The sequence below is a fragment of the Aquarana catesbeiana genome, linkage group LG02 (assembly GCF_042186555.1).
Source record: "Aquarana catesbeiana isolate 2022-GZ linkage group LG02, ASM4218655v1, whole genome shotgun sequence".
Lineage (NCBI taxonomy): Eukaryota > Metazoa > Chordata > Amphibia > Anura > Ranidae > Aquarana > Aquarana catesbeiana.
In genome coordinates this window covers 796,234,049-796,259,264 of record NC_133325.1, presented here as the reverse complement: position 1 = coordinate 796,259,264, position 25,216 = coordinate 796,234,049, and the positions used below count along the sequence as shown (strand labels likewise).

At 44.3% G+C, this 25,216-nt stretch overlaps 1 protein-coding gene across 1 annotated transcript in view; it reads left to right on the top strand.

Annotated features, from left to right (window-relative positions):
• LOC141129447 (uncharacterized) overlaps positions 1-25,216 on the top strand; it is a 271,635-nt gene that overhangs the window by 41,193 nt on the left and 205,226 nt on the right. The window lies entirely within an intron of this gene.

Below are 25,216 nucleotides of genomic sequence, written 5' to 3'. Positions count from 1 at the left end.
CCCCATCATTGGTGTCGGTGGGAGGAATAGTTCCCCATCATTTATGTCAGTGGGAGGAATAGTGCTTCATCATTGGTGTCAGTGGGATAAATAGTTCCCTATTTCTGGTGTCAGTGGAAGAAATAGTGATTAGTATCAATGGAAGGAATAGTTCCCCAAGGGCTAGTAGGAGTAATAGTGCCCCATCATTGGTGTCAGTGGGAGGAATAATGCCATATCATTGGTGTCAGTAGGAGAAATAATGCCCCATCAGTGGGAGAATTAGTTCCCTATCTCTGGTGTCAGTGGAACATCCCCCCCTTTGTTTGTGTCAATGGGAGGAAGAGTGCCCCATCATTGGTTTTAGTGGGAGAAATATTACCCCATAATTGGTGTCAGTGGGAGGAATAGTGCATCATCATTGGTGTCAGTGGGATAATTAGTTCCTTATTTCTGGTGTCAGTGGAAGAAATGGTGCCTAGTATCAATGGAAGGAATAGTTCCCCAAGGGCCAGATAAAAGCAAGCAAAGGGCCACATTCAGTTTGGAGACCTTTGATCTATACTGAAAGTTATGTTAATTGTTTCTGGAAAGCATAAAGAGCAATGTTGGCTCTAAAATACTTGTTGCTCCTGTAGAGAATGCTGCTTTAGACTCCTTACAGTGTAGGCTGACTTTTTGATCATGTGATTTTTTCTGAAGGGGGGTTGAGAGCCCGGGTTGGTTAAACAGGTGTTTCAGGCTGGGGAAAAAAAAAGTCAGCAGCTACAAATACTGTAGCTGCTGACTTTTAATATATGGACACTTATCTGCCCAGGGAGCCCGCAATGTTGGCACCTCGCCGATTTTCAGAACGGCTGTCGGGTGCTGCCAACCCAATCTTCACCAAGGGAAACCGGCAGTGAAGCCTTTCGGCATCATAGATGGTTCCCTACTGTGCATGGGCAAAGCAAAGCGCTATCTAGTTGGCCTGACAAGGGAGGAGGGGGGCCGAACTTCCAATTGTGGCATTGTCTCCGGAAGTGGGGAAGGGGTACCTGTCAAAAATGGGTACCCGTTCCCCCCAGAAAGGTGCCAAATGTGGTACTGGAAGGAGGGGGAGAAGCAAATAGGCAGAAGTTCCACTTTTGGATGCTTTAATGTTCCTCTTGCAGACAAAGTTCTGTTTCAGGTGCTGGTCACAAACTGAACCGAATACTGATAACTGTGTATTACAACATTTTTCAAAATAAATGGACTATACTGGCACAATGACTCCCATATCAAATGGTTTAAAAACCTTTTTAACATTTTTTTTTTAATGAATACAAAAACATTTCCTTTCAAAATAGAATCCATACAATAAAGTATACAACGTCTTGCTGGCTACCACTATCAACCCCTAGTAAATAATACTATAAAGGTTTTTCAATGTTTGAAACTTCTATGTGCATGTATTAGATATAGACATCCATATATCAATATATACAAGTACCACAATTCTAAGCTGCAGGTAAGTGACCGAAATTTAGGTCTTGCTCGACATGTTTCACGGCGGTTGCCCTTCTTCAGAAGGTTAACAGTTAAAACATATTGTAAATCTGGGGATGGGCGTGACCAGAGGCTGAGGGGAAGGGGAGGGCGTTGAGAACCTGGACCCAGCTGCTTCTCCCTATGCCCGCTGCCTGCAGCCCATGCTGGAAGCCGAGGATGCCATAACGGCGTGTCCGAGCCTCTGACGATCGGAGGACGGGGGGACAGGGAACGAGCAGCCGGCTCATAAATCGGGCTGACGCCCTCTCCTTGGCGATCCCGGGGGCGGAGGACTACACTACACCGGACCCCTTAGAAGAACGCTTATGCCGGCCAGCAGCGTGACTGGTCGGCAGGCAGGTGGAAGCTGCTGACCGGAGCTGTGGATTGAAGGACGGGGGGAAGGAGGGAGAGAGGAGGAAGGGACCACCCAGGTACACTGCGCATTGTGTACCTTAAGGTAACCTACTTGTGCCATTTCCTGCATAATGAAAAGCTGGGGAACCCCCCGAAGAGCCATCTCTTGGTGAGTCCATGCTGTCATGTGTAAGAGGGGGCATATTTAAATTTGGAGAGGACACTGTGATATTTCCCCCAGTATTACAATTCAGGGGTTGTGAGTCCTTTAGGAGACGGCTTCTCTTTTTTTCTGATTCAGCAGATTTACACACCACTATTTGGGAGGAAGGGATTAAGTAGAGACTGGAAAAATTAGTACAACTCTTCCTACTTTTGGTAATCCCAAGGTGTGAGGGAAGTCAAGATGACCAGGAAGAAGGGGTCAGAGGAGGCCACAGCACAGGAAGGAGCTGGGGCGCACAATTTGCGAGGTCCTAAGGATAAAGTTGTCCAGGGTGCTGCCGCAAAACTGGAGCGCTTTGCCCATACGCCAAATTGCACGCCAAAAAAGGAGAACCAGGCGGGGGGTGCACAAGCTCAAGGGGCGCAGGGTAGTAACCCTGGGGGGAGAAAAAGCCAAGGACCAGCTGAAATTTGTGTGCCCGCAGTAACAGACTCAGCATCACAGACACATCTGGAAAAGGAGAGTGTTTTGAGTGACCCGGGTAATGGGGCACTAAATGATAAGGAGGCACAAGAGCAGGGACCATCCTTGCAGGACATTCTCTTGGCAATAAATGTTCGTAAGACCACGTTGTCGGATCTATCTACCGAGGGTCCCACACTCAGGGGGTCAGCCAAGGCCCCTTATAGTCAAATTGCTGTTTTTCAGGGACAAGGTTACTATTCTTCAGAGAGCAAGAGAGATGAAGAATATTATATACAATGGCGCAAGAATATCCCTGTATCCGGACTTTTCCCCTGAATTGCAGAGACAGAGAGCAAAATTTATCGAGTGCAAACGAAGTTTACAGCAGCGTGGACTTAACTACGCGTTGCTGTATCCAGCCCATTTACGGGTGATAGCAAATGGAGAGGTGAAATTTTTCAATACCCCTGCGGAGGTGTTGTCTTGGTTGGAAAGGGATGGGGGTGGGTTGCGGCCGGGTACACAGTCTCGGAGGGAGAGGGGGAAGGAGTAGGAGGTTAGAGTAGATGGTTGTTTCGCATTTTTTTTTTTTTTGGCCTCTCCTCTCCTTCTCCCTCTCCCCTTGTGCTTTGTTTTTTTCCGCCCCTCTCCTAAGGGCACATTTTTCAAAGGTGTGGGTGTAGGGAGATATTAGTTATAAAAATTATACACGTATTAAGTATGTTGGGGGTAATCCCCCTCGGATAAAAGGGTTTAGATTGCAACGCAAAAGGAGGAAGGAGGTATAACCAGGTTGAAAGGGTTAAACACGGTCACTTTAGAGGCTCGGTGGAATAGGCCCAGGTTGGGGCAGTTGGGGGAGGGGGGGGAGGGGTTGGTAGGGGATGGAGGGTGGGGGGGATTTGGGGGTGAGGATGTGTGGAAGGGGTTATGGGGAGGGGGAGAGGAGTAGAAAGTTAGAATGGTGGGATAGAGATAATGTAGTGGTTACACAAAAAGTAAAGGCACTAGAATATCAAAAATCAATCACAACAGTTTCGAGAATTAAGTGTTATTTTGAGTTAAGGTATAGGTATAAGAAATGATAGGCACAAAAATAGGTAAATTTAAGTGTATGATGATATGTTCATGGAATGTAAGGGGAGTGAAAGAAGTCTGTAAGAAACAAGCAATCTTCTCTATGGCCAGAACAAGGGATGTTAGGATACTCTGCCTTCAGGAGACCCATCTAGAAAAGGGCTCAGTGAATACACTAAGGAATAGGAGTTACCAAGAGCAGTATCACTCAACTCATACATCGTATTCGAGGGGAGTGAGTGTATTGATAAACACTGGTTTGGTTTTCTCCTGTAGGCAGAGTAGATTGGATGAGTATAGTCGGTATGTCTTTCTCTATTGCAATATTGAGGGACGGGACTGTGTTCTTGCTGGTGTATATATACCTCCTCCATTCAAAACTGAGGTACTCAACAAACTAATAAGTTTCATAGCAGATAAACCTGGGGTGCCAGTCATAGTGATGGGGGATTTTAATATGGCCATGAACAACTGCTTGGATAGATTTCCGGCAGGGTCTTCTCCTGGAGGGGCACCTAGGAGCCCGCTCCTCCAATTCTGTGAGGAAGTAGGGTGGGTAGATATCTGGAGGAGGTGGCATCCAGGGGAGAGGCAATATTCATGCCACTCAAGGACACATGCCACTCTACCTAGGATAGACCTGGTGTTTTGTAATGAGGAGGCTTTGAAAGTAATGGCTGGGATTGAGTATGATCCAAGGGGGCTCTCAGACCACTCACCTGTGATTTTTTCAATCAAAACGGGGGGGGGGCGTTGGTCGGAGGGAGTGGAAATTGATTCCCTTTTGGCTTGAGGTGGTTGAGGATGATGGGGGGATTGTGAGCAATTTGAAAGAGTTTATAACCCTGAATCAAGGATCTGCCCCGGTAGGCATAACCTGGGATGCCCTGAAAGCCTACCTTAAAGGAGTTCTTATACAGAAAATCTCCTATGTTAAAAGGAAAGCACAAACTAAAGAACATAAAGCTAGGGTGAAGGTAAAGGAGGTAGAAGATAGATATTTAGAGGAGCCAACTACAGTTAGGCACGAGGCTTGGGTCAAGGGCCAGGAGGAATACAGAAAGATAGCCCTGGAAAAAGAGGAAAAGAGGAAAATGTTTCAGAAACAAAGTTTTTTTTGTGAAGGGGAATCGGTGGGCAGGACCTTGGCATTAATAGCTAGGGCTAATGGCTCTCCATCTACTATACCTGCAGTGTGGGATAGGGACGGGAACATTATAAGACACACTTCTGGTATGGTGAAGGTGTTCAAAGAATACTATGAAGATTTGTACAAAGCCCCACAAGCAGATGTAAAAGGGGAGATGCGGGAGTTTTTTGGAAAATTAAGAATAACTTCGCTATCTAGTGAGGAAAGGGAGGCCCTGGAAGCCCCGCTGACATTGATGGAGCTACAAGGAGTGGTAAAGGAAATGGTGAATCAAAAAGCACCAGGACCTGACGGATTACCGGCAGAACTGTATAAAAAATACGGAGAAGCCCTGCTCCCAAAATTGTTAGAAACTTTGAACGGAGCCATGGTGGAAGGTAGTTTACCCATATCTATGACAGAAGCTACAATCATAATTCTTTTGAAAGAGGGGAAGAACCCGTTGGACCCTGCATCATATAGACCAATCTCACTATTATGTACAGACGTTAAGATCTTGGCCAAAGCCCTAGCAAATAGGTTAAAAAAAATAATTCCTAGAGTAGTACACACGGATCAAACCGGTTTTATACCGGAGAGATCAGTGAGTATGAACATTAGGAGAGTGTATGGCAACATACAAGTTCCTACGAAGAGGGGAGGTAACAGGGCGATTTTATCATTAGATGCAGCCAAGGCATTTGATAGCCTTGAGTGGCACTATCTGTGGAAGGTATTGGCAGAATTTAAATTTGGCCCAAACTTTGTGAATTGGCTGAGGCTTCTATATGACAAACCAAAAGCTAGAGTCAGGGTCAGTCGGGAGTGTTCCGAGTGGTTCCAGTTGGGGAGGGGGACGAGACAGGGGTGTCCGTTGTCGCCCCTGCTTTTCGCCCTCGCACTGGAGCCCTTGGCAACGGCTCTGAGGAAATTACAAGAAATACAGGGTTTCAAAAATAGGGGAGTAGAAGAGAAAATCGCAATGTACGCAGATGACATCCTGTTATTTCTGGAAGATACACAAACCTCCCTACTAGCAGCCGTGAAATTAATTAAAGAATTCGGACACTTTTCAGGTTTGAAGATCAATTGGGATAAATCAGCCCTATTGCCGGTAGACCCCCTAGTGAACTCTCTCCCAAGTCAGGTGAATTCTATAAAAATTGTAGATCAAATGAGATACTTGGGGGTAAACATAACCAGAGATCCAGGGCAGTATATAACAGGGAATGTAGTACCACTAATGGTTAAACTGAAACAGAAGAGCCGGGTGTGGGGTGGCCTTCCTCTCTCGGTCGCCGGTAGATGCAATCTTATCAAAATGATATGGATGCCACAAATCCTTTTTATTCTCCACAATTCCCCTGTCTGGATTCCAGGGCATTGGTTTAGGAAGCTGGACAGCTTATTTAGGGAGTTAATTTGGAAAAATGGAGTGGCTAGGATGGGATTGAGTAAATGAAAATAAAGCAAAACTAAAGAGCGGCCACAATGATGTGAATTAAAGAGATGGGATAGTTTTTGATTTTGGAAGTTGAAACAACGTCTCTTAAAAAAGGATTCTCTGATGTGGCAAAAAACAAAAAAAAAACAAAAAAAAAAAACATATTGTAAATCTAAATAGAATAAAGTTACAGTAATCAATGACATTTTAAAGGTAAGTATATATAATTTCTTTCTAGTTTATATGTTTCTAATAGCTGTATCATACTCACTCTGCATGATTCAACATTCATAAAAAATAGATGAGGTGAGGAAGTTATGCGGGTAGCCTTCCCGGATCCCCAAGGGGGCAAATGCATGGGCACACCTAGGGTAGGAGGGGTAGGTGATGTAACATCAACCATTGTTCATTGTATCATATTATAGTGTAGATATCTATATACCCCTGGCTGTTTACCAATGATAAAATTCTTTAATACTCTCAGGGCAATCCTCCTAATACAGTCTGGCTTCTAGTTGTGCAGCCCCACTTGCCATGAGACATTACTGATGACCTATGTAAGTAACCACCTATGGTAAAGCATTGTATCCAACCAAACAATGATGTTACATCAGCTACCCCTCCTACCCTAGGTGTGCCCACGCAATTGCCCCCCTTGGAGATCCGGGACAACTACCCACATAACTTCCTCACCTCATCTATTTTTTATGAATGTTGAATCACGCAGAGTGAGTATGATACAGCCAAATGCTATTAGAAACATATGGACTAAAAAGAAATGATATATACTTACCTTTGAAATGTCATTGATTACTGTAACTTTATTCTATTTAGTCTTTCAATATGTTTTAACTGTTAAGCTCCTGAAAAAGCACAACATGTTGAGTAAGTCCTAAATTTTGGCTGGACTCAATAATCATCCCTATAGTCATCACTTACCTGCACCTTTGAATTGTGGTACTTGTATATAGTGATATATGGATGTGTACAGTATATGCACTACCTGCATATAGAAGTTTCAAACATTGAAGAACCGTTATAGTATTATTTACTAGGGGCTGATAGTGGTAGCCAGCAAGACGTTGTATACTTTATTGTATGGATCCTGCTTTGAAAGGAAATGTTTTTGTATTCAATAAAAAAATGTTAAAAAGGTTTTTAAATCATTTGGTATCGGAGTCATTGTGCCAGTATAGTCCATTTATTTTGAAAAATGTGGTAATATTTAGGTAATCAGTGCCCTCGCCCTGATTCATATCAATGTCCACAGCGCCACACTGTGTTGACATTATGAATTGACTTAACTGTGTAAGCAGCACTGGAGGAAACCCAAAGAGGAAATTGTTCCAGGAAAGTAAATACTCCACTTCTTCCATTACTCTTTATCCATTCTAGTTTTATATTCATGCTTAAGTCAATGTCTGCTATAACCAGCTCAGGGATCTTATTTAAGTCCATGACATATAGTCCATGTAAGACTATTAGAAATGCTTATCCTAAGAAGGCTGCCAGCTTACAGCTAGAAGAAACTCTGGAACATAAAAACAGGAACAAAGCAGCGCCTTCTAAGTGTAGCAGTTAATTCATTTTATGAATTAAAATCATAATGGGAACACTCACAAACAAGTGATATAAAACAGCATAGATATCGATGTCATCCGCGCCGTCCTGGGAACTGCCTGGTGCCGCTGGCTGGAATGTCCGTGTGTCTGTCCTTTATCCGGTTATACCGGTGGAGCCCAGTGCTCCTGGAAAGCTGGGACCCTGTACCTGGAAGTGATGACACCCTGCCGTGTTCCTGTGCATTGCCGATCCCTGTCCCAGCTTTCCGGGAGCGCTGGGCTCCACCAGTGTAACCGGATAAAGGACAGACACACGGACATTCCAGCCAGCGACACCAGGCAGTTCCCGGGACGGCGCGGATGACACCGATATCTATGCTGTTTTATTTCGCTTGTTTGTGAGTGTTCCCATTATGATTTTAATTCATTAAATGTCATAGTTACATAGTAGGTGAGGTTGAAAAAAGACACAAGTCCATCAAGTCCAACCCATGTGTGTGATTATGTGTCAGTATTACATTGTATATCCCTGTATGTTGCGGTCATTCAGGTGATTATCTAATAGTTTCTTGAAGCTATCAATGCTCCCCGCTGAGACCACCGCCTGTCTTAACTGCTACACTTAGAAGGCGCTGCTTTGTTCCTGTGTTTACATGGAAGAACACCTTGTGGATGCAGAATTAGTGTGTGGATGAGGTCTGTGCAGTGACATCTGGTACAGATAAAGGTTGCTGAGTGTAGGGGAATAATTTTAAAGAATATCAGATGTGGTGGCTGCATTTGTATTCTTTTTTCAGTCTAAGAACATCAGCAAGTACAAATAATAGCTTTTGATCCTGCCATATATTTAGTGTCCTATTTCTTCCAAGCTTCTACTATGAATTCCTCTCCCCCATGTAATGGATGTGTAGATCTGTTTGTAGTCCAGTTCAGGAAAGCAGCCTAGGGTGGAAGTGTGTTATTTATATAATTACCAAGCAGGTGAAAATAGAGGGAAACAACAGAAAATGAATGCATCCACCACATCTAAGGACTGATAAGCTGCATTATACCATTTTATACCATTTTGTATGGGGGTTTAGATACACTTTGATAACACAGACAGCAGTTGGTAAAGTTGTGATGGATACATAATGCTGAGCAGAGTGCGGGGAATTCTGATCCAGGGCAGCCATATTACATGGGAGAATGGACTATTGGATGATGGAGGGTGGGAATAAACTAGAGAGAGAACAGTCCCAATGCTGTATGTTGGTGATAGTCCCTGCAATTTTGTGTGATTTATATTTCCAGATTTACTGCAGAAAAAAGAGCTTTGAAGAGGAATGGTGTCTATGAAGATGTGCCACTGGTAGAGGACAGATCAGTGCCACCAATCCAGAATGGATCCATACCCACCAATAAGATTGGATTCCCACCTGACACAAATTTTCATCAATTGAAAGAAACGGGGCCCCCTACTCCATGTAGAGCAGCTCCCTATCTACATAGTTACATAGTTAGTCTGACCGAAAAAAGACACAAGTCCATCTAGTTCAACCAATAAAAGGGAAACAAAAATACACAATCCTTTTATACACAATCCTATACTCACAGTTGATCCAGAGGAAGGTAAAGAAACCAGCAGTGTATGATCAAATTTTCTCCATGATCCAGAGTCTAATGTTTGGCTGTCTAACAGAGATTTGTTAGCAATCATTAAAAAAAGACCTTTATCATATAATTCTTTATTAGAAGCAGTGGAGCACTTCCTCACAAATGAGGGTTTGTTCACACCAGATGTATCGATCAATACAAGGACACTCTAAAAACAATTGCTGTCTATGAGCCCTTCACACCACACTGCAATTGATGCAGCGCTACACACAAAAGTCTACATAAATGTAACATTCTTGTCAAATTGCAAACAAAATGTGAGTATCTTGACCCCCGATGTGTTGAATGAAGTCAAACTGCATTTTAAAAAATGTGCAGGTCAGCGTGCAGAGAGATGTATGTCAACGCACATTACCACGCATGCGGTGCATGTGTTTTCTATGCACTCAGGTGTGATTGAGCCTTCAGTGCCTGAACACTCCTCTCCTCACAGGTACCTATCAGATGTGTGACATCATCAACTGTATACCTCGCCCACTCCTACCTCTGACACTCATGGGGTCATCAGGGGCGGAGTCTAGAAGAGCTGCCTTTATGTAGGCATCACCTCCATTAAATATAGTGACCATCTAAAGATTCCTGAGAATAGTCCCCTTTCGAATTGGATGTGCAGCCATTTTTTTGAGAAGTAGAGTAGAGAAGAGTGTTAACCCCATCAATTATGTTTTGTCTTGTAACCCAATTCTGCCATTTCCCTTCATTTTCCTGCCTTGGGGTGCAACAGGAAATGAGTCTTAGAAAGTTGTCACAGAGACCAGTGAAGGATATTTTCTCACTTATGGACTTCTCATTATGTTCTGTCACCAGGACAAATAGAGATAAAGAGTCTCCATAGTGGGGACATAGCAATAAAAATTTTGACTTGGGGTCCAGCCTTGTGGTAAAAAAAAGTCATTACTTGCACATTAAAAGGGGGTTATACCCTGAATAACGTCCGCCAGCATTTGCCTTCATATGAAGTATTGACAGCACTTACCTCTGGGTGTGCTTTCCTCCAATGATGAGAGGTCTGAGCTCCCCCACATCCACTCCATCCCTGCTGATGCCACGCCCTTCCCCTTCTCTTCCAGAGCTGCCATCTTCTTCCTTCTCCCATTGGATGTACACTGGAGTTATATGATCTCAGCATCCGGCTCCATTCCCAGCATCTGTGAGATCCCCGGACTATACACTGCACTCTGCATGTACTACAGTCAGTGTGCAGAATAACATTGCCAGCAGGAAAAATCTATTTCCTACATTTCTCAGGATTTTCTACTGATTGGTAATCTGTATTGCCATCTGTTTACACCCCCCAGACGAGCAAAACATTGATCTGGACTTCTCATTCCCGTGACAACACTGCCGGGTGATTTTTGGCATTTCCTGGCTGTATGTCTTGTGTTGGAATGTATTTGAACATTGCCGGGTCATATTAATCCACAATATTGTTGGAGGAAATTACTGTTGCCATTTATACTAAGTTGAACTCCAGTCAAACTGCTAAATAATCAGGTAAAATCCACATCAAAGGATTTATAATTCTGTCCGGACTCTTTTGTGATTCACACATCAGAGCCGGACAGGTGATGTTTACAGCTTTAGAATACAGTGATGTCACCTCCTGCCTACAGCATGCTGATTGGATGGTGAAGGGACAGCAACATAGACTAACTTATCAACTCTGCCCTCTCCTCCTCTCAGCACATGTGCATGCAGCAGAGCCCCGATTGGCTCATACTGTTGTCCCTCCCTTCCTAGTCTGAATGCTGCTGTTCAGAGGGTGATATCCAGACAGATTCAGATCCCTAGGCTAGTTGTCTGCAAAAATAATTATAAGTCCATAAGGCCTTGACCCCCCTTCCCCCGTATATATGTGTGTTTTTAACATTTCTTAATTAGCCTTTTCTGATGTCTTCTGACCAGTCATGTGGCACACTGGGTTCATGTCCTCTCTGGTCTTCTCCCAGGGTGGGCAGTCCTGGATGAAGCAGAATGTGGCACTGATTGCTCTCTGCAATATTACACAGTGAGTGGGGGGAGGGGATGTGCACAGGGGGCGGGATCATAGTGCTCTGCACTCACTGTCTTTCCTCAGTCTTCCAGCAGGTCTAGTCACACTGGATATCCCTCAACCTGGAAGACTGAGGACATCTTGAGGTGACAATGAGATTTTTCAGGGGACAATTGTTGAATATTGCATTGAGCACTGAGGCTGGACATGTACACAATATATTATGAATATATTGTATAAGATGTAAAGAAACTCAGAGAAACATTCACTTTTTTATGTTGTAAATAGTATAATTTATATGATGTGTATGTTCTGGTTCTTCTGATGGTATAATCTGTACTGTCTGTATATATTGCTAAACTTTACTGTATGCATATACAGTATCAGTTCTCCCAACTGTATAATCTGCATCATCGGTGAATACCGGTTCTCACAATTATCCCGTTAGCTTTGAATTATCTCAGGATAAAGTACTTAGCAAATAGAAAATGTGCAATAATGAGACATGGAATGTGTAAAGTGTACCTGTCTATATACAATGAAGATCTATTATCTGTCTAGAATGTGATCACATCTCTGAGCCTCCCTTCCTCTATGGAGGACAGGTACTCTTCTCCTCTACATAGACGAGAGAAGATTGGTTTCATTTGAAGTCAAAAGTAAATTGCACTTTTATTTTAATTTACTTTTTAATATTTGTATCAGATTTATATCAGTCACTGACACAATTTTGGGCCAGAAGTAAACTATATTTTTCTATGTGTTCTTTTATACATATTGTATACATTTTAATTTGATTATTATTAGTGTGTCACTAACACAGAACAAATCAAATAAAATTCAGAACTTGGTTGTTGGTCTCCTTTCTCTGCCGTCTTCCTGTACAATAAAAAAAAATCTCTAGTCTCACCATTCTCAGCCAGGGTTCCTCCAGAGGTTCTAGGGGTTCCTTAGGGTTCTCCTGGCTGACTGACCTTCTATGTGGGGGTGTTGGCAAAGCTCTGGAGTCAATGCAGAAATTAAGATATTAAAAAAACAGCAGTTGCTTCAGTTTGTACTTCCAAATGATTTGCAAAATGTATTGATTTGACCAAATGAATGCCCTAAAGGGGTTGTAAACCCTCAAGGTTTGCATTCTATGCATTGAGGTGAAAAACCTCCAGTCATGCAGCAGCCCCCCCCGAGACCCCCTTTTACTTACCTGAGCCCCGTAATTCCCGTGGCGGGAATGACCACACCAGCTCAGGTCGGTGTCTCATGTCCTGATTGGATAGATTGATAGCAGCGCAGCCATTGGCTCCCGCTGCTGTCATTTAAATCCAATGATGCGGGAGCTGGGGGCAGGGCCAAGTCCTGCTGTCTGTGTCAATGGACGCAGCAGCAGGACATGGGAGCATGCTCACACGGGTGTCCTGAGGTAGTGCGCTTCTCCTACGGAGCACTCGAGAAGAGGAGGAGCCAGGAGGGCCACAGAGGGAGCCCAGAAGAGGAGGCTCAGGGCCACTCTGTGCATAACCAACTCATAACCAAAGCTTGTTTGGCTGGGCTTCTCCTATGGGTCACAGGAGTGCAGTTCGTTTTGCAGCAGAGAGCAGACTGAAGTCCACTCTCTGCTGACATAATCAATGTCAGTCTAGGCACCGCCTCATCCCAACCATGGAGTCTGGATCCACCAGGTACCTGGACTGACACCCAGCTCAGCCTCTCAGTGAGCCGCTGAGTGCCTGAGCTGGCTGCTTCGCCCCCTCCACAGCTCAGCGCATCAATGAGGAGGGGGAAGAGCAGAGAGCTGTGACTGACAGTCTGAAGCTCTCTGCTCACCGAGCTCTGAAAACTGAGCGATCGGCGGTGTTCAATCACTTGGTTCTCAGTTTAGAGACAGCGGGGGACAGATGCAGCATCGGACTGATACTGCATCCACCTAGGTAAGTATTAAAAGAGAATTATGTTTTGTTTGTTTTTTTTCTCTCATCATACTTACCTAGGTGGATGCAGCATCAGTCCCCCTGCGCCTCTTCACTGAGAACCGAGCGATCGAATACTGGTGATGGCTCAGTTGTCACAGCTCCCCAAGAAGAGAGCTGCTGACTGTCAGTCAGCGGCTCTCCGCTCTGCCCCCCCCCCTGGAGTGCTGAGCTGTGGAGGGGGTGGGGAGGGGAGCAGCTGTCTCAGGCTCACAGCGGCTTGCTGAGAGGCAGAGATGGGCATCAGCGGAGAGCGGACTTCAGACCACACTCTGCTGAAAAAGGGTCACAGGAATGCAAAACTAAATTGTACTCCTGTGATCCAGAGGAGAAGCCCAGCCAAACGAGCTCAGGATGGACTTCTCCTTTAATCAGGAAAAAAAATTCCTTTACTTCTCTTTTAAATAAATCTCAGTTAGTGTGTTCAATACTTTTTCCCTGTGTCATTCCATTTTATTACACAGAACTTCATTTGTGAACGTATTTGTTTTCTTGAATGAATTACATGGGTTGTCACTGAAATGTGGTAAAAATTTAATGTCAATAGAACCTTTAGAAAAATGGTGACGTGTTCAATACTTATGTATATAAAAACACGGAGGGTAAAATATGTTATTTTGGACTTCCATATGATATATTATATATATATATGTGTGTGTGTCCAAACAGAGAATCAATACTTAATGGCTGGCCAGGACTGTATAGACAGAGTAAGAGAAGAGATGTCTTCAATCAGAGAGCGCACATATCACTTGCGTCAGCATCAAAAAAAGAAAAAAAAAACTGATCTTGGGAGACGATCCAATTTGCACAGATAAATAAATAATGGAAGAGTAGAGAGCGCAGGAGGGTGTCAGTAAATAAATAAATAAATAAATAAAAGAAGTTTTAATATAAATAAAAAACAATATCCACTTACATTGTGGTTTGTAGACTTCTGAATGGGTACATTTGGAATCCATCCATCACTTAGATTGAGAATGTGTGACTAATACAGCACAGGGTCATGTGATAATGAGGGGAAGGTGCAAAAGCTCCAAATGGGACATCAGAAAAGTACAAAGGAGCCCAGAAGAGATCCAGAGCTTAGCACCGGCCAGCTGTCAAAGACAAATTCAGCATTAGAGCAATAAGAACATCTCACTCCACAGACTGACTCCACACCACCACTCAGGACTGGAGCACAGGTGAGACTCTCAGAGTAATCAGGCAACATGTTTCTGAGGATTCCACCCCTTTCTCAAGCCTGAAATTGGCAACAGTACTTGGAGATTTTTTATTTTTATAAACTCTTTATAGTGACCAAACAAACACACAGTACAGCAAGGCATACTTTCAATCAGCAAAACTGGTTACATAGTTACATAGTAGGCGAGGTTGAAAAAAGACACAAGTCCATCAAGTCCAACCTATGTGTGTGATTATGTGTCAGTATTACATTGTATATCCCTGTATTTTGCGGTCAATCAGGTGCTTATCTAATAGTTTCTTGAAGCTACCTATGCTCCCCGCTGAGACCACCACCTGTGGAAGGGAATTCCACATCCTTGCCACTCTTACAGTAAAGAACCCTATATCATTACAGTGTATACAGTACAAAACATAATGTGACAGTTCTTCAGAAAGCCAGGGAAACAAACGGTACGCACTTCAAGAGGACTAGACACTGTAAGCCTACCGCAAATAAAGTACTGCTATAGATGCAAAGTAATCAGGAGATGTTGGCGGGGGACCAATGTACTCCATCCAGTTTAGAAGAAAGATAGGAGTTAGCAAGATGAAGGCAGAAAGAAGGCGCAGAAGAAAGAAATAAAAAAGGGGGGAAAGGGAGAGGAGAGCTAAAAATGATAATAAGGGTCTCCTCCCTGGAGCTGGAGCCATGTAAACCTTGAAACATGTCAGAGAAAATGAATTGGGTCCAGTAAAACCAAGTCTTGTGAATTCCGGCCTCTTGTCACCTCAAAGAGGTGGTAAGGTCCTCCATATACATAATATCATTAACCTAATGAATCCAATGACACACTGTAGGAGGTGACACAGATTTCCAAAGGACTGGTATACAAGCTCTGGCTGCAATGATGAGGTGTCTCATTAGAGAGTGGCGGTACTTCCATTTGGATAGCGGACTGAGATGTAATAGGCAGGCAGTTGGGTCGTTGTCTAGTGCCAAACAGATACAGATAAGAAAAGCAGATACAGCCCGACTCGTGTGTTTGTGTGTGAAACAAACAAGGATAGGGAGGATGGAAGGGAGTATTCTGGCACTTTGGCGCCCCCACCTCTGCAGGCGCCGGGGTGCACTGCACCCCATGCACCCGCCTCTGGTCGGCCCTGTCGGGCTGTATCTGCTTGTCGCCCGTCACCACTGTCTTACTAGCTCCTCCCCCACTCGGCCGCCTGTCCAATCCAACATTCCTCCTCCCATTTATTTCTGCCCAAACCCTGCCCACACTCCAGCCTTTTTGCATGGACTCCTATGGAGATTAACCAGAGGGGGAAGCTACGTGAGCTATCTGCACAACTCCCTCTCTCTCCTTAATTCTATTTGCTTTGCCTCTACTTCTCACTCATTTCTTACTCCCCCTGCAAACTGGGGGGGAGGTAATTGTGCAGACAGGGGGAAGGGGGTTGAGCAGATGGGGAGGGGGTAATTGTGCAGACGGGGAGGGGGTAATTGTGCAGACTGGGGAAGGGGGGATTGTACAGACTGGGGGGTAATTGTGCAGACTGGGGTAAGGGGGTTGTGCAGACTGGGGGAAGGGGGGTAATTGTGCAGCCTGGGGGGTAATTGTGCATACTGGGGTAAGGGGGGTTGTGCAGACTGGGTGGGTAACTGTGCAGACTGGGGTAAGGGGGTAATTGTGCAGACTAAAGTAAGGGGGTAATTGTGCAGACTGAAGTAAGGGGGGTAATTGTGCAGACTGAAGTAAGGGGGGTAATTGTGCAGACTGAAGTAAGGGGGGTAATTGTGCAGACTGAAGTAAGGGGGGTAATTGTGCAGACTGGGGTAAGATGGGTTGTGCAGACTGGGGGAGGGGGGATTGTGCAGACTGGGGGAAGGGGGGTTGTGCAGAATGTGGGGGTAATTGTGCATACTGGGGGGGGGTAATTGTGCAGACTGGGGGAAGGGGGGTTGTGGAGATTGGGGGGGTAATTGTGCAGACTGGGGGAAGGGGGTGGTTGAGTAGACGGGGGGAAGGGGGGTTGTGCAGATGGGGAGGGGGTAATTGTGCAGACTGGGGAAGGGGGGATTGTACACACTGGGGGGGTAATTTTGCAGACTGGGGTAAGGGGGGTTGTGCAGACTGGGGGAAGGGGGGTAATTGTGCAGACTGGGGTAAGGGGGGCTGTGCAGACTGGGGGAGGGGGGATTGTGCAGACTGGGGGAAGGGGGGGTTGTGCAGACTGTGGGGGTAATTGTGCAGACTGGGGGGGTAATTGTGCAGACTGGGGGAAGGGGGGGTTGTGGAGACTGGGGGAAGAACTTGTTCCAGCACTGAGCTCCAGGAATAAGCACAGAGTACCTAAGCCAGGTTATGCTGGGGGATGGGCCCAGGGCCCCCCACAGTGGTGGAACACCAGGGCCCAAGCACAAGTGTGACCCTGTAAGTTCCCCCACTGCTGGGGGGGTTACTAAGGCCAGAGCAGCTGTGCATGGCAACCAATCAGCTCCTATATAACATTTTCAAAGCTTAATTGAACAAGCTGAAGACAGAAGCTGATTTGATTGCCATGCACAGCTGCAATAACAGCAACCACTTATATTTCTCGGGTGACTTGCAGCAAATGGGGAAGATTGTAAACCAGAAACATCAGATAAATCCTAGAATACCTTCACCGATCCAACAACAGATCGGGACTGCAATTCCTTCTTCCTCTATTAGGTGGCAGCACACACACACACACAGCTCCAGAAACTGAAATATAATCAGAACTGCAGTTCCCCTATTCCTCTATTAGGTGGCAGCACACACACACACACAGCTCCAGAAACTAAAATATAATCAGAACTGCAGTTCCCCTATTCCTCTATTAGGTGGCAGCACACACACACACAGCTCCAGAAACTGAAATATAATCAGAACTGCAGTTCCCCCTATTCCTCTATTAGGTGGCAGCACACACACACAGCTCCAGAAACTGAAATATAATCAGAACTGCGGTTCCCCCTATTCCACCATTAGGTGGCAGCACACAAACACACACACAGCTCCAGAAACTGAAATATAATCAGAACTGCAGTTCCCCTTTTCCTCCATTAGGTGGCAGCACACATACACAGCTCCAGAAACTGAAATATAATCAGAACTGCAGTTCCCCCTATTCCTCCATTAGGTGGCAGCACACACACAGAGCTCCGGAAACTGAAATATAATCAGAACTGCAGTTCCCCTTTTCCTCCATTAAGTGGCAGCACACACACAGAGCTCCAGAAACTGAAATATAATCAGAACTGCAGTTCCTCCTATCCCTCCATTAGGTGGCAGCACAAACACAGAGCTCCAGAAACAAATATAATCAGAACTGCAGTTCCCCCTATTCCTCCATTAGGTGGCAGCACACACACACAGCTCCGGGAAGTGGAAGTCAGTCGGTTCCTCCGGTGTGTTTTCTCTCCAGTGTCAGATTAAATCTCCAGACACTCCCCTCTCTTCTCATCCCACATCTCCGCTACCCGCTCGGTCACAGTCCTGTACAGATCCCCGGCTCCTCTCTGTTCTCTAACATACAATGTAACCATCATCTCCGCACTCTCTCTCCTCTGACACCTACTATATACTCAACCAATCGGCAAGCTATATGTCAGTCCCATGTATGTAGTCCAGTCCTATGAGCCGTGTGCAGTGGTGGGCGCGGTCTGTTGTGTCTCTGTGTTCTGATTGACTGTACACAGTATTAGATGAAATACAATGTATTTATTTATATATTTTATAGTAAATAAATAGAGTACAGGGGGAGGGGGGACGGAATGTCATCATGTGATCCCACATGTCTCTGATCACAGGATCAACCTGGTTTTACCTTTTTTTAAACAATTTTATAATTTTTGCACGCATGTTAAAGTGTTAGTCCACCCTAACACTAAAATCTCCACATCTACAGACATCTACGATCTAACACTAACCTATCTAGCCCTATATAGAAAAAAATCATTATATATTAACTATTCCCGAAGCTGCTCCGGCAGGGCCGCTGATAGAATTCATGGGGCCCCATACAGCCTATCTGGCGGCCCCCCTTCAGCCCCACCCATGGCCCCTCCCCCAAACTCACCTAAAAAAAAAATCACATGTAACAATCGGACAGGCTGATTGTACCAAAGTCGATCTATCACTTGGGTACAATCAGCCTACCCATAGTTGGTTCAAATCTTAGCCGGTCCCTGCTAAACCAGGCAAGATTCTAATCATCTATGGCCGGCTTAACTGACTGACACTGACATCAACAGTGACACTAATATAATGACCAGCTAAGGGAGAAGAGTGTGGAGTATATGGTGGTGGGTAGTATGTGCAGGATGGTGTCAGTAGAGCAATAGACAGTGTCAATTTTTTTTTGTTTTTTTTATTTTTTATAATTTTATTTCTATATTTTTTACAAGGATTTTGTGAGGGCAGTGGATAGTGTCAGTAGTTTTTTTTATTTTTATTAATTTATTTTATATTATTTTTTACAATTTTATTTTTAACAATATTTTTCACAGTGCTTTGGTTGCGGGTGGGGGTCAATGTGGAGGGTTATGGCTGGACGGTGTCAGTAGTTTTTATATTTTTATTAATTTTTTTTTTAATTTATATATTTTTTTGTTGTTTTTATTTTTTACAATGCTTTCTGTATTTTTTTTGGGGGGGGGGGGGGGGCAGTGGATGTTGTCAGTAGAGAAGTGGACAGTGTCAGTAGTTTTTTTTATTTTTATTTTATTTTTCCTTTACAATTTATATTTTTTTGTCATTTAGTTTTTTTACAATGCTTTCTTTTTTTGGGGGGGAGAGTGGATGGTGTCAGTGTTTTTTAAATTATTTTTACAATTTAACCATTAAATAATTATTTTTTACAAATCTTTTTTTTATTTTATTTTTTATTTCATCAGCCCTGTTGAGGGGGGAGGACTTTGGTGAGATATCAGTAGCCTAAACAAACCCCCGACATCTCCCCTTTGAGACAGGGAAAGGGACTGAGGACACAAATTCCCCAGTCACTTTCTCTGCAGCCTCAGCTGCACTGAAAGTGGTAGTAAACCCGTTACAATCACTTTTACCTACAGGTAAGCCTAGATTAAGATTTACCTGTAGATGCTCGAAATATCTCCCAAACCTCCACGGTTTAGGAGATATTTACAAAAAATGTCACAGGCACACTTTAGACTCCTTTAGAAATGGCGAGCATGCCATTTCTAAAGGAGATCGTGCCGTGACTGGTGGATGTCATCGCGGCTCCAGCCAATCACAGCGCCGGAACCACCATACCCGGAAGGAAGATGGACGCTTTGTGGAAGAGGAGACAGCGGTGACATTGTGGGCTTCAGTTTCAGGTAAGTGACACATACTGGGCTACTATGCGGTGCATAGTAGCCCATTATGCTTTACCTTTGCAGGAAACAAAGAGGAAGTAAAACCCATCAGCTTGTATAACAGTGTAAATTTGATGTCCACTCAAAATAACTCAACACACAGCCGTTAATATCTAAACCGCTGGCAACAAAAGTGAGTACACCCCTAAGTGAAAATGTCCAAATTGTCCAATTAGCCATTTTCTCTCGTTAGTGTTACAAGGTCTCAGGTGTGAAAGGGGAGCAGGTGTGTTAAATTTGGTGTTATCGCTCTCACTCTCTCATACTGGTCACTGGAAGTACAACATGGCACCTCCAACATCCACCAGCTCTGTGATGTCATCATGGAGGAGGGGAAGAGGACTCCAGTGGCAACCTGTGAAGCTCCGGTGACCTCCATGCCCAAGAGGGTTAAGGCAGTGCTGGAAAATAATGGTGGCCACACAAAATATTGACACTTTGGTCCCAATTTGGACATCTTCACTTAGGGGTGTACTCACTTTTGTTGCCAGCGGTTTAGACAGTAATTGGCTGTGTGTTGAGTTATTTTGAGGGGACAGCAAATTTACATTGTTATACAAGCTGTACACTCACTACTTTACATTGTAGACAAGTGTCATTTCTTCAGTGTTGTCACATGAAAAGATAGAAGAAAATATTTACAAAAATGTGAGGGGTGTACTTACTTTTGTGAGATACTGTAAATCAGGGGTTATGGACAGAAGGATGAGGAGGATCGATACTGTGAGTCTGAGCTATATTCATAAAGTGAGGGGGAGAGTATTGAGGGAATGATGGGAAGACTGGAGATCAAATCAGAAAAATAAAGGGTAGGGGGAATTGGGGGGAATGATTGCTACAAAATCTGCATGAAACTGCATATAGTATAGGAATAGTAATTGTACATTGTCAATAAAGGAACAATAAATAAATGTACATAGCAAATATATCCAGTGGCAGCCCATCCATTAGGGGCATCACATCACAAATTGTCAATACTGATACTAAATTGTATACATGACCAATACACAAATAGTCAACATACTGAAAGCAAATACAGTAAAACCTTGGATTGCGAGCATAATTCATTCCAGAAACATGCTTGTAATCCAAAGCACTCGCATATCAAAGCAAATTTCCCCATAAGAAATAATGGAAACTCAAATGATTTGTTCCACAACCATTTATTCATAAGTCCTTCAGTTTATAGTTCATATGAAAAGATTATAGCAATGGGATAGGTTGTGTAACCATAAAATGTCCATCCACAAATGGAAGCCTCCACAAGGGGATTAGAAGCAAAATCCATCAGGAGCTCCAGGGTATAAAAGAGGCGCCTCTAAGTGTAGCAATATGTTGCTAAATGTTGTATCTTCATTAAATATAACCACATTGCTACACTTAGAGTCTCCTCTCTTCTCTTTTATACTCAGTTGTGACATGACGCAACTTGTATATCAAGACATCGCTTGTATTTCAAATCAAAATTTATTAAAAATTTTGCCTGTCTTGCAAAAACCTCTCAAACCAATTTACTCTCAAACCAAGGTTTTACTGTAGTATACATGGTGAACATAGAGAGTGTAAAATGGGGCAGTGTGTGCAGGAGGGTATGATGGCATGCAGCAGTGTGGAGGGCATGACATGGGCATCAAACACCCAATGATTCTGTTACACTTGTAGTAGCACCTAGTTATTTGTTGGTTCCTCTGTAGTGAGTGGAGTGGTTGTTGATTGTGTTGGTCTGACCTGGATTCCTGAGCTGAGAGTTAGATTACTTCTTCTAGAAGAAGCTTCCAGAGCATAGGGGAGGAGATTAAAATAATCAGTTGAATATTTATCGTGCTCCAGCCAATCCCTTGAAGGAGGCATGCAGGAGGTAATACATGTGCAGGAGGCCTGAGCTGATTGTTCTTTCCTCCCCAAGTTGGGTTGCTGCCCCTGGAAGAGAAGGGGCTGAGAGAAGAGATTGCAGTCTGGGCCTCAGCAGGAGCTAAATGTTTTTATTTGTTAGAGGGCACTGTCTGATCTGGAGAAGGATCTTTTGTCTCTCTCACTGAAAGCGATGTTTCAGCTGAAAAAAAAAAATTAAAAGTCAGCAGCTACAAACACTGTAGCTGCTGACTTTTAATAAGCACACTTACCTGTCCTGGGTGCCTGCGATGTCGGCCGCCCGAGGCCGTTCCATCCATCAGATCGGGTCCCAGAACTGCCATTTGAACTAATGCCCCTTTCACACTGGGGCGGTGGGGGCGTCGGCGGTAAAACAGCGCTATTTTTAGCACTGTTTTACCGTCATTTTTGCGGCTGTATTCGGCCGCTAGCAGTGCGGTTTTAACCCCCGCTGGCGGCCAAAAAAGGGTTAAAACCGCTTGCATAGCGTGGCTATAGCCGCGGTATTGCTGCGGTATAGCCGCGCTGCCCCGTTGATTTCAATGGGCAGGAGCAGTTTAGGAGCGGTGAATACACCGCTCCTTCACCGCTCCAAAGATGCAGCTTGCAGGAGTTTTTTTCTTCTCCTGCCAGCGCACCGCTTCAGTGTAAAAGCCCTCGGGCTTTCACACTGAACAAACAGCAGCGGCTGTTTTGGGTCGGTTTGCAGGTGGTATTTTTAGCGCAATAACGCCTGCAAACCGCCCCAGTGTGAAAGGGGTCTTAGGGAAACAGGCAATGGAGCCTTACCGCTTCACTGCCCATTTTCTACTGCGCATGCGCTAGTCGTGCGGCGCTTTGTGAATGGCCGGCTGTGTTCTGGGACACACACAGGTCAGAGAAGACAGTACGCCCCATTCCCCAGAAGACAACGTGAGGAGGAGAAGAATGAAGACTACCGCGGAATAGGAAGTGGCAGATTTGGACCATCTGCCTAGCAACAGCTATTTCTGGTAAGTAAAAAAATTTTTTTTATTCACATTTTTAGGAGCCTTCTTATGTAATTTTTTTTTTTTAGGGTGGACCTCCGCTTGAAGAACTACCTGTGGAGGCCGGGTGGTGGACAGCTCCTCGGACACTGAGTAAAGACCGTGCTGTGGACTGTTAGTTGTGCGAAGTGCCAGAAGGCAAACACATGTCAGAGGTCTCTATATGGACTGGAACTGCTGCTAGAGGGTCCTGAATGTGCCGGCCTCTCCCTGTTACCTCCAGGAAACACGGAGTTTACAATTCGTGTTCTGTCAATATTGCAATTGAATGTTTTTGAGAACCCAGTGATCCTGAACCCTTCCTAAAGCGGATTTCCAGGCTTTTTTGTTTATTAAAAGTCAGCAACTACAAAAAGTGGTGATTTAGTGTAGGGTACAGTGTTGCATGACAGTGCAATTGCCATTCAAATTGCGAGAGCGCTAAAAGCTGAAAATTGGCTTGCGCCAGAAGGGGGGTAAAAGTGCCTGGTATTGAAATGGTTAAAAATGACATGTTTTTTACTCTGTTCTGTTGGACTTTAACCACTTGAGGTCTGGGCCATAGCCGAATGACGGCCACAGCACGGACCTCAATTTCCGGGAGGCCGTCATGGGATGTCACCCCCTGTGCACGTGCGCCGCGCGCACCCTGCAGGGTGCACGGTGCACGCGCTGTGATCACCGAGTCACGAAGACTCAGATGATCACAGATCCGAGTAAGGGGCCGATCCATGTGATCAGCTGTCAGCCAATGACAGCTGATCGGTTTTTTTTTCTCCTCACGCTGACAGTGTGAGGAGGAAAAAAAAAAGCTGTTCACTGGCTTATGTTAAAGGGACATCGGTCTCGAAGAGGAAGGAGGCACATATGCCTCATCTGTGCCTGCAAGTGCCACCTGCAATTGCCACCTGCCAGTGCCAGCAGTGCCACCTATCAATGCCCACAAGTGCCACCTATCAATGCCCACAAGTGCCACCTATCAATGCCCACCAGTGGTGCCAATCAGTGCCACCTAGCAGTGCTGCCATCAGTGTAACCGATCAGTGCCCATCACTGCCACCTATCAGTGCCCATCACTGCCACCTATCGGTGCCCATCAGTGCCACCTCATCAGCCTACATCAATGAAGGAGAAAAGTTACCTGTTTGCAAAATTTTATAACAAAAAAAAAAAAAAAAATATATATATATATATATATATATATATATATATATATATATATATATATATATATATCTCGACCTAAACTGAGAAAGAATTTTTTTTTTATATATTTTTTATTATAACAAAAAGTAAAAAACATTGCTTTTTTTTCAAAATTGTCGCTCTTTTTTGTTTATAGCACAAAAAATAAAAACCTTAGAGATGATCAAATACCACCAAAAGAAATTTCTATTTGTGGGAATAAAAGGATTTTGTTTGGGAGCGACGTCGCACGACTGCGCAATTGTCAGTAAAAGTGACGCAACGCCGTATCGCAAAAAGTGCTCTGGTCAGGAAGGGGGTAAATTCTTCCGGGGCTGAAGTAGTTAAGAGCTTACCGCATGTTTTTTATTTAATATATACCCGCACATTTTTCATTTAGCACTAAAGACCGCACAATCTTTGTTTTTGTGTGAATTTAACCATTTTTACTGCATGTGATAACTTATGTAAATGAGTCACATGACCTTGTTATCACACGGGGTAACCGTTAGTGAATTGACAGGATAGCGTGGCAAAGGGATAGCGATAAATACAGACACCAAGAGAAGGACCCATTATTCAAAGTCATCTCCAAATAGGAAAATAACAAAAAAAAGCTTAGACTTAAAGAGGAAGTAAAGTCTTCCTGTTTAATTGTACCTACAGGTTAGTCTATTAAAAGGCTTACCTGTAGGTACTGTAAATACCTCCTAAACTTGCACACGTTTAGGAGATATTTACTATATACGCTGCCACAAACGTCATTGGCGCATGCGCACTGAAGGAACAGCCGATCGTGCCGTTTCTTCAGGGCCCTCTGCTGTGACCAGCGGCACCCGCGCGCATGCATGGGAGTGACTTCATCACAGCTCCGGCGAATCACAGCACCGGAGCCCGCGAACCCGGAAGTAACTCTGGGAAAGATCAGCTGTAGACTTCCACCCGGTCCACTCCTAATCCGAATAGCCAGTTACCCCCATCAAGGTTAGCAAGATGGATTAAACACTTCCCAATTGCTCCGCTCGATATTCCTCCAGCAGATTTTTAGGATATCTTTAAAAAACAAAGAAGGAGGAACTTCATAGTGCGATAAATCATTGGTATTTTTATTCCAAAAATTCTTCTCATGCACAACGAAAGAAGAAACAAACACACAGCTACAAGCTATCAGGCTGCCAGCTGGTGCGTGATGACGTCACAAGATTCTCACCAACCGACGCGTTTCCATGTAACAGGCAAACGGCTTTTTAAAACCAGTTCTGTTGGTGGGGACAGGA